Source organism: Falco cherrug, chromosome 5, assembly GCF_023634085.1.
Source record: "Falco cherrug isolate bFalChe1 chromosome 5, bFalChe1.pri, whole genome shotgun sequence".
Taxonomy (NCBI): Eukaryota; Metazoa; Chordata; class Aves; order Falconiformes; family Falconidae; genus Falco; species Falco cherrug.
This window is the reverse complement of record NC_073701.1, coordinates 3,446,473-3,459,236: the sequence shown is the minus strand read 5'-3', so window position 1 is coordinate 3,459,236 and position 12,764 is coordinate 3,446,473. Positions and strand designations below refer to the sequence as shown.

General features: G+C 44.8%; 1 long non-coding RNA gene across 1 annotated transcript; it reads right to left on the bottom strand.

Moving 5' to 3' along the window:
- Positions 1-63: 63 nt before the first annotated feature.
- On the bottom strand, positions 64-11,842 carry LOC129736180 (uncharacterized). The gene is made up of 3 exons (XR_008732457.1): positions 9,321-11,842; positions 3,675-3,805; positions 64-1,154 (listed from the first exon to the last, which is right to left on the bottom strand). It is a non-coding gene; the product is annotated as an uncharacterized LOC129736180 (long non-coding RNA).
- Positions 11,843-12,764: the final 922 nt, after the last annotated feature.

Here is a 12,764-nt window from a genome sequence, read left to right as displayed (position 1 = left end):
CCCGCCGCGGCCTTAGCAAGCGCGGCAGCTCGCGGAGAGGCTCCAGCCTGAGGAAGCCGCAGCCTGCTACCTAAAGCTCTTGTTTTCCGACTCAGGCGGTGGGGAAAGCGGGCAGCGCTTTGTCGCAGCCGTGCACAGAAAACTGGAGATCTGTGGGAGTGAAGAGCACACGGCGATGCAGGGACTGCACGTAGCGCCGCCGGCGACGCAAAATGCTGCCGTTCCATGGCTGGGGGCCAGCCAGGCCGGCCCTGCCACGGGCAGCGAGGGAGAAAACACGGATTGCTTTCCTTTGTAGTCTGCCCCAAACCAGGCATCAGCGGCCACTCTTGCCCCCCAGGGCTCTGCCACATACAAAACGCCTTGGCTGAATTTGCCACAGTCTGTCAGGCAGCTGCGTGCTACGCTTGCGCCTGCAGCCAGCCCCGATGATGACAGGGTTACACACACGCACACGTACGTGGACTGGCAGGTATACATACGTATAGACTGGCAGGCACGTTGCAGAGCAAAGGGATGCCCCGCACAGGTAACGTGCGAAGGGCCACACATCAGTGGATGTGACACTGCTGAGAACTTGGAAGGGGAAAAGAATATACCCACTGGGATGCAGCTGCTGTGTCTTTTAATGGGGTGTAGCAAGAGTGGCAGCTTACATCAGGTGCTAAGGAGATCCGAAACTGTAGGAACCCTGACGAGAACATTTGGAGGGACAGAAAGCCTGCATTTTAGGCATCTAATTAATTTCTGACTTTTAGGAAGCGCTTTTTGCATTGGGGGCATATTTCCCATAGCTGTCAATCACAGAGGTATTTATTTTGGTCTGTGACGGAGAGTAAATATCAGCAGCTCCTATAACGCATGTTACATGCTCTTAGCCTCAGCAAAACTTTGGAGCTCAAAATATCTGCTGGGATCTGAACGCTCCAGTCAGGTAAAAGATTGAAAAGGGTCCTGCCCTATACAAGGCATGAAATATCACATGATTCTGTTTTCAAGAGCCCTGGGCAAGACAGAGAGAACTATTTCATTATTTTCAGTATTTACCTTTCCAATCAGCAAGCCAGAAGTGAGATCGTTCTCTGTTGAGAGATTTTGTTCTTCTCTTTCTCTGGATCATCAAGGGGAATGCCAACACCACTGACTTGTGCTACCTGAATGAGTAAATGATAGGCGAGGATTCTTTTTTGATCCACTCATTCTCACAAAGAGAGACAAGAAGTAGAACCTAGCTCTTTTCCAGAAGTTCAAACCTCCACATTTTCATTGCACGAGTAGATGAGGCTCTCCTGCTTTCACCATCAGGGTACATCTGTGGCACCCTGACAATACAACTCCTTGAAATGCAGGCTCCGAAGGACATTGCCTATGCATTGCCACCCTAACTCTGAAATGGCATCACAGAACACTCACTCACCTAACCAGCCACCTCCTTACTTAGCCATGAATCTCAGCTCAGTAGCCTGTCCCCAGCTGCCCCGTTTGGCTGAGGAGGTTGTTCAGACTGACCTACGCTCACACAGCCTCCTGGTTCAGCACACACGCACTGTGAGGCCTTGCAGCAACGTGTGATGAACTGGAAGATGTACAGGTTGCATATGGTGACCAAAATATGCTTCTCCCAAATCCACACAAGCATGCCACCAGACGGAGCTGAGATTGAAATGCCTATCAAAAGCATGCCTCAGCTCTCCAAAGCAGTGCCTTGTTCATAGCTGGGGTTTTTAACATATTAAGCATGTTTTCCTTTCAAATTAACTAGCTTTGTCTTCTCTTCCTAAAGCTTTATCTGCTGGCCACTATCCAAAGGCCTAAACAGAGCTGGTGATGGCGACATAAACTGAGGCAAAGCCTGCAGTAAAAGACCTCAAAGGGGATTTCCCAAGTCTGCAAGTGAACAGTATATTCTATTTAACAACAACATTTATTTAAAAAAAGTTTGAATGAGGTTGATTTGGCCTGTAGAAACCTGGAAAAGACCAAACAAAAACCATATTATACTCTTGCTGGAGTTACAGAATACCAAGGGCAGAGGGAGGTTAAAATTTAGTCATCTTGGGAGAAGACTTCAAAAGGGCCTGCACAAAGGTACAGCCTGTGGAGACTAAGCATCTCTGCAAGCAGCACTCCATTTGAACTCTAGCAGCTTTCCAAACAGATTAAGGAGGAGCGCTGCTATTTTGGCCATGCTGCCTGTTTGTAACAGAATCACCCTGGAAGAAGGAATCACTTCTTGGTGGGATGAAGGGGCAGGGTCTGGGAGTGAGGAGAAGGAATGGAATTGCCATTGAAGCACAATTAACATTCATGCTGATTGCACCAATCTGGAGTACAGCACGGAGGGGAGATCACACCTTTTTCTCTTCTGACATTACATTGTACTTAAGGATTGATCGTTAACTTGGTGCTTTTTGTTTTCCATTTGTCCTCTGCCTGCTGACAGTGGCAGAAGAATTATATTAAAGAGTATGTGTCAGGATGAACAGATTCATCTACCAGTCAAAGAGGAATAGCTAAAGGCAGGCTGCTGAGCTGAGACTGCTGGAAAGTTGTCAGATCCAGTACGCAGGAAAGGAAATTTAGTAAAAATCTCGGGGTCTCTGAAAGGGATAATGAAAAAAGATGCTCCCTCCATCTAGGGTGGGTGTCACTTGGCAGCCTGGTGCCACACGTGAGGGTACAAGGACTACAGACAGGACTGGACATTTACAGCTCTGCATTTAGAAGAGCGATGGGTGAAACAGAGGGAGACTGCCCAGTTGCCATGAGGTTCCAAATTATTTTCCCTGTACAGCCTTTTATCAGAATTAAAGAATATGGAACAGTGACTCATGATGTGTAAACAGTCATTGCTGTTGGCTCCTTGTATCTTCAGTTTCAGCCCACTAAAAGAATGGTTGTCCAAAAGAAAGAAGTACTTGTCTGTTAAAGAGACTCAAATACACAGACTTTTCAAGGAACCTCAAAAATACATTTACATTCATTGCTACTGTTAGGTAGGGTAAGCCCCTACCAATTGTCAGTTGGAAGTAGCAGTCTAGGGTAGTCCGGGGTTTTCCAGATTCTCACACTTCAGCTATACAATACAGAAGGTAAATTTAGCTGTGGAAAATCTGTGTGGTGAAACAGAGCCGAAGATATTTTGTTATTTTTCCACATAATGCCTATTATGGAAACCACTAACCCTTCACCGTCTTGAAAAAAGAAACCTGTTTAATATTGGTCTAGAGAAACATTTTTGTCTTTAACTTAGTATAAGCGAGACAGCCACTGTCTGGGAGCCCAGTCAACCATATGCTGGTTTTGTCTGTGTTTCTGGGCAATGCTTAGATGCACGCAGGAAAAAGAAGGACTTCAAACCTCTGAGCAAGACAACTTGTGCGGGCCCTGCTGCCTGTTATATTAACTGCCCAAGTACAGGATAGTTACTTTTTTTATCAGAGTTGCAGAGCTGCAATTAGCAAATACTATCAGGTCAGCAGTGTGACCTGAGAGAATAAATGCTGGGATAAAAGGACCTTTGCTCCGGTCTAGTACGATGGAAGAGACTCTAAGGTGATTAATTACATTCCCTCTAAGCTTCAAACTCCATCTTGAAGGCAAGTGGCTTACTGGGCTAAAACCACCTCAAGATGTGATGCACCAGTCCCTTCCCAGGCTGAAGAGGGAAATACCCATGTTTCAGAACTACAGCAAGAATTCCGTATGCAGGGATGCTGTACCACAGGACCGAACCATCCCCTCCTGGGAGATGACCACAGAAGGCTGTATGGAGAGAGTCTTCTTCCATACTGGCAAGCAAGCCCTTAACGAAACAAGCATAGAATCAAGATTACTTTTAAGGCCTTTGTGTCTCTTTGAATGCCCAACAAACTAGTACTGCCACAGATCACCTCTTGCCAGAAATTCGGCCAAATCGTCAGAGGCTGGAGGTGGAAGGCAGTTTGCAAGATTGCAGTCACTTTCCACTTTAGAACCAGAACAATTGCCTCTGACATTGCAGGACTCTGCCACAGCATCCCTGAAATTCTGGGGTCTCACACTGGGACAAGGACTCTGTGGCCTAGCCCTGCACAGAAAATTAGGATAACAACCCTCCTACAACAACAGGCAGAGCAGAAACTCGTCCCAATCAAAATGTGCAGCAAAACTAATTTCAAGAATTGCCACCACTGCTTGCTTTTGCTAAGAAATCAGTGTTTTTATAGTACAGTCGAGACAGTTTCCAGTGACGAATGACTTTTCCAGTGAAATCTGGATGCTTGGGGGTGGGGGTGGGGAGGGGTGGGGGTAGAAGGCATCAGTGCTTGCTTTTGGTATAAACTTAAAGGATCTAAATGTATTTCTCACTTTTTTCCTGCACATCTCTCCCCAGTTTGTGCTAAGATTATCATCACTTTCACGTTATGCTGTTTCTTTTCACTGCCCACTGACAGCATATCCAAACGTATTAGTAAAGATAATCAATTAGCCATGCATGCAACACTGGAAAAGCCAGATCAGCAAATTCAGGATGCAGTCTCCCTGATAACATGGCAAAAGAAGGAAGATGGCATTTTGTATCGTGCCACAGAGCAACCTGCCTGTTCCCCGGGCATTGGAGGCAAGAACAACTGAGCCTTGGGACATGCGGCAGCTTTTCCGCGATGCAGCTGATGCTGGATGCACATTTCAAGCCTGGTCAGGCTTACTTCAGTGCTTGCTGGGATGACTGATCAGCTGCTCCCTTTTGTGGAGGGTACACCCATGAAAATCCAAGCATTCTGAAATAGATCCCACTGCGCAGACTGGTGGGAAGGACAGGCCAGGTGTTTGCACTGAAATGGCTGCATGTGCTACGCCTGAAGGCAAGTGTGTATTGTCTGACAGTCTCTATGCTTAGTAACTCAGAAAATCCTAACCTGTGTTTGGAAAATAACATCGCTGATCTTCCAAACAGCATGTATCTCCAAAGATCTGTCCTTCATTGCAGTGAGACTCTCTGTTTTCAGTTAAAAATAAGAAAAAAATAGCCCAGGTTTAAAAGTGTTTAGGTATGACAAAGATACACACTAGTCACTCAGGGAGAAGTTCTGCTATCCTCAGGCATTTTTTCCCCCCCCACTGCAGAGTTAACCAAGACAGCTGCCTATATAGCTCTTTCCAAACAGGAAACCTCTTCCATCCTCATTTCTCATGACTTGAAAGAGTAAGGCTTCAAATTTCTGCATAACTGGCATATGAATTGTCAGAACTGATCAGAATGTGACCCCAAGCAATCAGGCAGCTGAGCCACTGTTAATATGTTGCACCACGCCCATGCATGGATGATCTCCAGTTAGTCACCCCACAAAAATCAAATCCTGCCTGATGTCTGTGCTTACGCATTTCATTCAGAACCCAAGTTCACTTGCTTGTGTATTGCAGAAAAATGCCTCCCTGTAGTTCTACTCTGTAACACAAACTTCTAACCTTGACCAGTTCTGCTGCAAACCTGGCTGTGTTTCTGCAACTCTGATGAATAGTGTTAAGCTGTCAGTCAACTGAGAAGCAGCAATACAGTAGGACCGCTGACTTCCTTTCCACTGCCCACATTCCAGTACGTGTTCCTATTTTCCCCTAAGTGTTGCTGCTATTAACAATTTTATTCTGCTTGGTGGCATGCCATTTTGATGTCTGTGTCAGTAGCAAATCTGCTTGTTTGAATCTATTAAAGTCTCTCTTGATCATGTTTTATGAAATATGAAGCTCCACTAAAAAAAATAATTTTAACATTCACAACAAACTGCGGGAGCTAACTGGAAGGAATCATTAGTATTTACAGACACAGGAGTCATCCCATTTTTGAGATGTCACTGATTGCAGCTGCATACTTCTATGTACTCACATCCCAGCATCTCACTCCTTTGAAATACTGCATCAAGACATATGTTGTACATTGCTGCAAGCTGCTTGTAAAAAGCCTGCAACATTATGAACCTCCACAGCTGTTACTGGAAAAGTTACAAAACAGCGTAGAAAACTCAGCACTCTTTAAACTATTGCTTTCACATCAGTGGTCAAGCTAGGTTGCTACTCCGAACAACTAATTAATTTCCACTTGTTTTCTTCTTATTGATCCAGGAGAATAATTTCTAAGTAAGTCTAATAAGAATTATTGGCACTTTGTCAAGGGGATCCTTAGAATCCTTATTCCCACCAAAAATCAATTGCACTTGGATTATCAAGTGCTTAAGAGTCAGATTTTAAGAAGCATTAGGCCATCTCCATATGCAGGTGGAAGGATTCTCAAGAGAGCCTGTTTACACTGAAAAATTCCTAAATACATTATGTAGCTGGAGTACAATTATTTTTGAACAAGTGACATGGGAACACAAGTCATCTACATGGCTGAAAATTTCATCTAAACCTTCAGCTCAAGCCCATACCCTGACTATTTTGCCCTGGTTTTCAATGTGCTGTGCAGTATTTTCTCTAGGTACTGGGTGTCTTGGGCTGGTACTTACTCTGTGTAACAAACACTTAAATTTTACTCAACGCATCCTGTCTGGACTGGCACATCAGTAACTTCAACTACTCAAGTCCCTTATTTAAAACCCAGAATGGATTCTTCCAGGTCAGATTCTCCTAGGGGTCCACCCAAAGACTTACTCAGGATCAAAAAGGGGATGTTTCCAGACTGACGTGCTAGATGCTGAGTATCCTCTCACAGCTGATATGTCAAGACACCAGTGATATGTACTAGATCCCATACTGTGCTGGGAAGTGATGTGGGGAAGGGCTATGTGAGCGCAGACAATGACAGAGGGGAAAGATAGGGGAACTTTCAAGACTGAAGAGAGCAGAGCTTTGTTTTCTTACATGAGGGAAGTGATACTTAGGCATCCTTTCCCAGGCCTTGAAAGGGCTCTGTTCAGCCCCCACCCAGTTCTAGCTTTTTTCTTCCCATGGCCTGAGCATCCTGTCACTGCTGTCCCACCCTTTTCTTGGTAAGCCTCCCCCAGGCCCTTGGATGTCTGCTAGCCCTCAGCTGACCTCTGTCCAGCGGATTGCAATTAAAGGATGATAAATAAGTATTTTTGGAAAGGTTTAAGAGACAGGATTAAGATCATATTGCACTAATTGTTTAATAGTAAATAAGAGTGTAATGTAAGGAAGAGTTATACTGTATTATAATAACAAGCTGAAAAAAGTCTCTATAGCACTTCTGTCCAGCTATTTAATTTCCATTAAAATTGTTGCTAAAATGGCCACAGAAAATCAACAGTCCTTGGTGCTCCTTTCAGATCAGGCAAGCACAAACATTCACTCCCTAGAAAAGTTTTCCAACTAGTTGGAAGCCAGATTTGACCAGGCATCTTGGCAAACAATAGCAGAAATGCTGCAGAGGTCAGCAAGGTACTCCATTTTATAGTTTTTGCCACGTGACATAAATATATACTACATGTCTCCCTGTCTGCTGAACTGTTAAGCTACCCTGCGCTGCTGCGAGCTTTAGTACAAGCCATCTGTCAAGCAGCCAGTAAAAATCCAGCTGCTGAACTCTTGAGCTTCTGGGTAAAGGGATCCCCTTGGCTCAAGGAGACAACCTTCCCTCCACAGCCTTTCATGTTCTTAGGGACTCCGCACCCCCCCTTAGCCATGCCAGTGCCCTGCTTAGTCTGCGGGGGAGCAGAGCTGGGAAGCATCATCAGTTGACCAGGCCAGCACGGTCCTTGCTGGGGACAGCACCCTCCCTGCATCCCTGCAGGCTAACAGGCATCACCAGCCAAGTGTTAGGGGGGTCAGTACTTCAGCAGAGCCTTTCCTCAGGCTCGGCTAAACAAAATAGAACAATTCACATCATCCCATCCAGACTGTTAACAGGCTCCAAATGTTTTTTAGGACTGCCCTTTCTTCAAAAGGACTGTCCTCTCTCAGCTTACCACGGACCTGACATAAATGGGTATCACCAGAGTAAGAAGTCAGTGGTAGCTGGAACCCCCTTCCACCCCCTGGAACATCTCCAGTCCCTCCTCAAGCTGCCTCTTGCCTCCCTCCCCTCCCTCTCTGCACTTGGACTCCCTTTTCCCAGTCAGTGGGTTTTCTCTCTTCCCCCCCAGCTCAACAGGAAGCTACCAGCAACTACTGTTGTTATTTTATCTACTTTTTAAATAGACAAACAGATGATATGGCTGGAGCCAAACCCTCAAGAACAGCAGATATGGAATCCGATCACAACCCACCTATAAGCACATTCCTCATCCAGGTCTCCAGAAGCAAGTAGGAGTTGGACTGCTTTGAAGGTACAAGCTCATTCCAACTTCTAAGCCAGAAATATGGATTGAAATCCTGTCTGTTAAGTCAATGTAATATTCCCGGCAAATTGTGCCTCTGGTTGTTCTCTTGCCTCCTGTGCTCTGACTAGGGTGTAGCATCTCCTTTGCTGATTCAACCATTGATCGGTGCACCAAGGAACAGAGGGAATCTTGGGTTTAATTCTGAAAAGAAATCTCTTAACACACTGGAACTGGCAAGCTAACATGTTGGCATTGCCATTTATTCCTCTGAGTAGTGCATGGGAGGAATGAGAACACTAGGAATTCACTAGTTCCCTAAGGAGTTCAATCCAAGCTCATTTTCCTGCTGAGGTGAGTCAATATTTCTGACTTGAGCCCAGCAAATCCTCCGTATGTTATCCCTGTTCACTAAGAATCTCATCTAAAACTCATCCAAGCCAAGTGAAATCGGGTATATGAATGTCCTTCAGAGTGTGCCTGAAGTATTTGTGAACTTGGGGGTTTGGACTCTGAACCATGGGCTGAAACTGTCCTTATTTCTGCCTCCCCTCCCCCCCCCCCCCCTTTTTTTTTTAAGTGCTAATCAAAACCATTACAGTAGGCTTTCAAGCAGGCTTTGAAGCAAATCCTTTAACTGTGATCACAAAGCACTGCTACGCCACTTTCTTCAAACTTCGACTTTTTAGGCTATTCTCATCTGTAGATTGCTTTTAGTACAGGAAATATAGCAGTAGTCCTACTAAGGAAAGCAAAGCAAGAGAGAACAGGTCTCCTGTAAAGACTTGCATCTGTTCTGTTTCAGTAGTTGTTATCTCAAGATGCCTCTCTTAGAAGAATAAAAACAGCACAAAGAAACCAAAGACTTCACCTTGGTGAAGCTCCACTTACCACAATCAGTACTCCAAGGCCATTTTTACAAAAGATGTCACAAGGCACAAGTGAGGTATTCCACAACAGATATAATGCCTCACTGTAGCCAAAAGCCAGCACAGAATCAAGGCCTCAATCCACAAAATGTTAGATTTCCCAGCATGTGTCTTCTCACATCTGTTTGAGACTTACCTCTGCTTCCTGCTGAGATTAGTGACCACGTTTTCTTCCTCATCCTCTATTCCTCACTCTCCTTTACCCTCTCTTCGGATGGGCTGGGAGGAAAGCTTCCTTCTTCTGGATTAAAAACCTAGCGACCACACTGACTGCAGCCTTGTGCTGCTGCTGCTGAATTGCACATCTGGAAAGAGGTGTTTATTATGCAGTTAGTAAACCATGTGTAGATCGGACAGGGAATAGAAATCAGGGTTTACCTTGGATGGGTCCAGGGGCCAAACTGATTTAATATCGTTTCACATTTAACGTAAGAGCTGAACTGGCGCCACCCAGGTTAGACGGTGGTGGATCGTACATGGAGAAATTGTGACATCCTGCGGCAAGCATGAGAAATGGCATGCTAACGGTTACTAATTTTAAAAAGGATTAATTTTGGCATTTCCTGCCATCAAAGCCTCAATAGTGCTTTTAATGCTGTAACTTTGTTGGCTGTAACTTAGATTCTTTTAATAACTAGAGAAAACCTGCCATGAAGCATTACATGCACCCAACGAAGCAGCACAGGCACCCAGCACCGTAACAGTGCTGTCATTTGACAACTGCTAACAGAGAGCAGAAGAGGACCATCTACATAATTAAACTTAAAACCAGATGGATGACATCTTGCCAGGGGTTTCACAGATCCTCGTGGATTGCAGAGGAAAAGTCACATTCAGGACACTCAGTTCCCTCTTAGGTTTTGGAGGACGGAGAGAAGCCAGAGCAGAGAGGCTCATCATCTGTTTCGCTCAGCTTCTTTGCCTTCTCCCCTCCGCAGTCCTGCCTTTCCACACCCTTCCCCACTTTTTCAGCTGCTCATCTAGGTCTCCCATTTTCTTGTCCAGACCACTTCAGTTCTGCTCTATTGGCTGCTCACCCTGTCTCTCTCCCCTCCCCTTGCACACTGGTTCTCTACCACCCCACTCTCCTACTCTTTTCTTTGCTCAGGCAGCCAAGCTTCTCCTCTAAACCCAGACTTTCATGTCTGATTCATCTTCTCTTTGTCCAGCTACTGTTCTGTTCTCAATGCCTAATCCTACCCTCCTTATCTAAATTTTCCACTTCTCTTTGATTTTACAGCTCAAACACATCAGCAAGTCATCACAGCGTAACGAGTCCATCAGCAGAGTAGCAGTAATTCATCTTGCAGCAAATTACACCATCTTATCTCAAAGTTAATGTAAGGTAATACGCATTTGGCTCAGCCTCTTTCACGGGCAGCTAAACTAGCACACTTTACCACAATTTTGCAGCATGCTAAGCAATGGCAGAGTTAGTCCACTCAGTTACTGCACAGTAACTCACAAAGGTGTGGACAGTTTACTCATACATCTGAGCATCTGGTGTCCCCTCAGAGCCAAGTGGCTATACAAAAAAAAAATCATCAGACAGACAGCACCCCGGCTCAGCTACACAGTCTTGTTCTGGAAAAGCTATTACTGGAGAGGGGAGAAATGAAAAAAAAAAAAAAAAATCATGCTATAGCCTGTAGCTCTGAGGAGAAAGCCCATCCGTTAAGTTCTTAGAAAACTGTAGCTAAGAAACAGGAATCTTTTTTGATTGCTTTCAGTTTAGTTGCCTTCAGTTTACTTTCACCAGAGCAGCAGGATGCATCCCTGACACAGACAGACCAACTTGCCAGGTAAGTTTTGACTCCTTTTTCCAAAGTGCTAGTCAGAGACAAGATTGCCAGTTTACTGCCTGGGATCAAATATTTTCTCAGAGGCTTTTGTGTTTTGGGACCTTTTTCTTTGGAAATGGTTGATCTACATAAAAGAAAAAGAATTTAAAAAAAGAAAGAAAGACCAATTCAGACCAAACCTCACTGCTTCACCGTTGCAATGTATTCCACAGCACACACCAGTGTGCCAGGGGCCCTGGCCAGGTTTCACTTCAGCTGCAGGTCGACAGGAAGATGAAGACTTCAGGCAAAGAACACTCAAGACAGTAGTAATCAACACATCTTTCAACACCTGTAAGGCTGTTCACTGCCCACATCTGTAATTCACAGAAATTTCTCAGAAGTTTAGTTAAAAATAAGCCAATATTTCACACACACACCCAATCTAATCTAAGCAACCTCTATGAACCCGAACCTTGAGCTTTTTAGCTCAGCCACATATACCTGTCACTTGCCATGAGCGAGTACTAGTCTTCATGCAGCTCTGCAGTGATCTGAAAACTTTTGTTTTCTGACAGGTTAGTTTTCAGCCACAGCAGTCTCCCGAGATGGTTCCCCACATAGTCTTTCAGCTGCCAACACCAACACATCAGAGGGAGTGGGGCCAAGCACTCAAGGGTGCGGTGAACAAAGAAGAAGGTGGCAATGTCTTACATTTAGTCCAGTTTAATGCAGTTAATAGTGGGACTGCAGCTTTTTCATCTTCCACAACTCCAGAGAGTAGTCTGCTAGGCTATGCCCTGGTGTTTAGTTATACTCTGTCAAGAACTCATGTAATTGTTCCATTGTTCCTCTTTACCTGGTTTCCATCTGGTTTCTTTTCTCATCAGAAAAACAGCAGTGTGGGCCACCTGTATCCAGTCATCTCTGAAAACCTTAAAGTGGAAAAATGTGAGAGGGTGGAGCCAACAAAGTATCATTTTTTGGCCAAAGTACAGTTTACACACCTCATTACCTCAAGGCAGATGTCCAGCATGGAAAAATTTCAGCATGTAAATTATGGAGCTCCAATGAAACGAGATACAAAAAAAGAAAACTGAACTTGACCTTGAGAAATGCAGGGCACCTCCATTAAAAAGTGACTTTCGCTGCCCATGTCAATAATTATAGTAAGTTTCACGATGTAAAGCTCTTCAGTAAAACGAGGGTCTTTACAGCCTGCTGGGTATCTTTAGGGCATGGATCAATCCATTGCGCAAAGCAGTATCCCTAGAGATGTCAGCCAGCAGCACAGCTGTGGCTGCGTTCCCCAGCTCAGACCCACATCTGACTCTTCAGGCGACCCGTTTTCAACTACTGTAAGAAAGAAGCTGTTGCTTCAAACAAGTGACAGGCCTTTCAGAAAGTAAACCAGCATTCAAAGTTGAATTAAATGTCTACGTGTAAATTGTCAGAGCCAAGGAATTTGAAACCACACTCCTAACGTTGCTCTCCTGTGAAGAAGCACTGAGGGGCCAAAATGTTATGTCAGACACTGCAAGCTGCAAGTAAATCTTTGGTATACAGGGTTTTATACACAAAATAACTTACACAAGGGACTTGCTTCAAGATTACAGGCAGAGGAGAGGGCCCATTTCTAATTCCACAGCTTTTTATGGCCTGCTCCAAAAGTCTCGGCAGCATCGGCCCTTCCTGTTCAACAGCATAAAGCAGCTTTCAGCTTTGTTCCTTGTAGAAGATGCAAATTTCCTCCTTGCAAAAAGAGCAACATTTTTGCAACGCCTGAAGTTTATTTGTAA